Raw genomic sequence first — 2500 nt, 5'->3', positions numbered from 1 at the left:
ACCTGAAGCCTCTGCAACGGTGGAAGTTGTCGCGCATCTCGTTGGGTTTGTTGGCATGGACCATGACCGGCCTGAGCAACCGGAATGGACCAACACCGGCTTGAGCAACCGGCATAAAGGCAACACTCTGAAAGGCGGCGGCGAGCCCATAGCCGATCCGAAAATTGTGTGGCGAAGCAAGTGGAAAATCAGTCTTTGCCGAAAGAAACAATGAAGCCCCGGGAAAACTGGCTCCTTCCCCGAGCCGGCGGCGGAAACCGTGGAGTGTGGAAGGGCGCTGTAAGCGCGGATAACATGTCCTGTCTGTGGGGAGGATCGGTGTGCGCACCGTTGTGAGTCCTGGAGGACGGTAAGCGACGTTACATCGGCGAGTCGTACTTGGGACGGCCCGGTGGCGTTAGCGCTATCCAGGTACACACGCGGCCACAGGCGGTTTCAAGCCCTTTCAGGTCCCGTGCGCGTGGTTGCTCCGGAAGCCTCTGCATATGGTGGAAGTTGTCGCGCATCTCGTGGGTCGTTGCACAGGACTGCTCAGGTCGAGTCCTTGGCGCCCTTGGGAGCCTCGTTCCCCGTCTGCGGCACCTCGGCCCTCCGTCCGCGGTAGGCGTCGGTGGCTGTTGACAGCGGGTGTATCTGGGTCAACTCCCTCGCGGCGGCGAGCCCATAGCCGATCCGAAAATTGTGTGGCGAAGCAAGTGGAAAATCAGTCTTTGCCGAAAGAAACAATGTGAAACAAATCAGCCATGAGCCAAAAAACGAATGAGGGAACAATCAGCCGTAAGCCAAAAGCCAAAAAACGAATGAGGGAACAAGTGAACAAATCAGCCCGTAAGCCAAAAACCGAATGAGGGCAAGTTGCAAATCCTACGCTACCTTCGAATTCCAAGACGCAGGGCCGTACACGGTCGACCCCGACCACGCCGGAACCGAAGCCCCAAAGGCCACGGGTACCCGCTACTCTCCTCGCCTCCGGCGGGGCGGAGGGGGGTTCAATGCCTCCGGTTGGATATGACGGAGCGCCCGTGGTCGCCGGTCCCCCCCCCACTACCCACTCATCCAGCTGAGGGGTTTGACGGTAGCCCACCCGGGGCAAAAGGGGCGGCGGAGACCGGCTGGTTCCGGCGAGATTGCGACGAGCTGGAGCGATGGCAGACACCCTGGCCGGCCCATAAACGCGGGTGATCTACAAGTGACAAGGTACAGGTTGGCACCCGAACCATCGCGGGTGTGCGGACAAGCTGGGTGGTTTTGGCCGGTGCGCGTGAGCGCGTGCTTAACTAGAGGCGGTTCCCCGGCTTACGTGATTCCTTGACGGGTAAGCGTCTGACGGGCCCGTTCCTCGCCGGGGTTTGTGGCGCGCCTGAGTCCGATTAATACATCTTCGATGTTGGCGGCCAGACCCACAAAACTCGTGCCACCGCGCTCGCTGGCCTGGTCTCGTCCTTGTCACGAAATCGTCGCTCCCCGTGACCTGGTTCGGGCCTTGCCGCGGAGCGGTAGGTGCACTGTGCACGCCCACGTGTAACGAAAGGAAGGTAGGAGGGGAAAACACAACCCAGGCCGGTCCTACACGCGGGTGTGTTACGTTACGCCAGGTTCCACATGCCGGCAAGCGCGAGCCTAAGCAGGGAGGAAGAGTTGGCACCACCGGTCTTACGGTCTCGGAAGGATTGTTGCAAGGTTTCATGTTCATTGGGAAGAGCATTAGAGCCCGGTCCGAAATAGATTGGACGTCTGCGCGTGTGACCCTCTGTTACTGATTATCCGGGTTCTTTCCGTCGCCGAGCGCGGAGTTTGACCGACGCCAATTCCCCTCTAGGTTGTTGTGTTCTAGGCCGGAACACGACGGCCCGCGCCACCGTGCCCCGCGACTCCGGCCATCGGCCTTGTCCCGGAGCGGTAGGTGCACTGTGCCCGCTTGCCCGCAATACCTTCCCTGCATTTCCACCTCCAGGAACTAGCCTCTGACTTCCAACCCATAGGAGGCCCGCAGGAAGCCCACCCACCCAACCGATGGGCCGACTGTGGCCGCCTTTGGGGCTCACTGACAACTCTTAGCGGTGGATCACTCGGCTCGTGCGTCGATGAAGAACGCAGCTAGCTGCGAGAACTAATGTGAATTGCAGGACACATTGATCATCGACACTTCGAACGCACCTTGCGGCCCCGGGTCCCTCCCGGGGCCACGCCTGTCTGAGCGTCGTCTGAGATTCAATCGGGACGTCCGTGGAGCGGGACAGGGCCGCCACGGATCCCGCGACTGGGTGGTTATCGAGGGCGACCACGTTACCCTAAGTGCAGCCGCGGCGGGGCTCCTCGATGCCCGCACGAAACGGCATGGTGTGAGAGAGAGAGTGAGAGAGAAGACACGTGTAAGAGAGAGGCATGTGTAAAACCTCAGTCCGCGGTTCACGGGCGGCTTTTTGGCGCAAACTATGACCGCCCCGTGATGTCCCAACCGCACCCGAGACGAGGTGTAGCCCCAGCCGGCGTGGAACAC

The 2500-nt window shown here is 60.7% G+C and overlaps 1 non-coding gene across 1 annotated transcript; it reads left to right on the top strand.

Moving 5' to 3' along the window:
- Positions 1–2049: 2049 nt before the first annotated feature.
- On the top strand, positions 2050–2203 carry LOC144070558 (5.8S ribosomal RNA). Its single transcript, XR_013299398.1, has one exon. It is a non-coding gene; the product is annotated as a 5.8S ribosomal RNA (ribosomal RNA).
- Positions 2204–2500: the final 297 nt, after the last annotated feature.

The sequence above is a fragment of the Stigmatopora argus genome, unplaced genomic scaffold (genome assembly GCF_051989625.1).
Source record: "Stigmatopora argus isolate UIUO_Sarg unplaced genomic scaffold, RoL_Sarg_1.0 HiC_scaffold_211, whole genome shotgun sequence".
NCBI lineage: Eukaryota > Metazoa > Chordata > Actinopteri > Syngnathiformes > Syngnathidae > Stigmatopora > Stigmatopora argus.
This window is presented reverse-complemented; position numbering and strand designations above follow the sequence as displayed.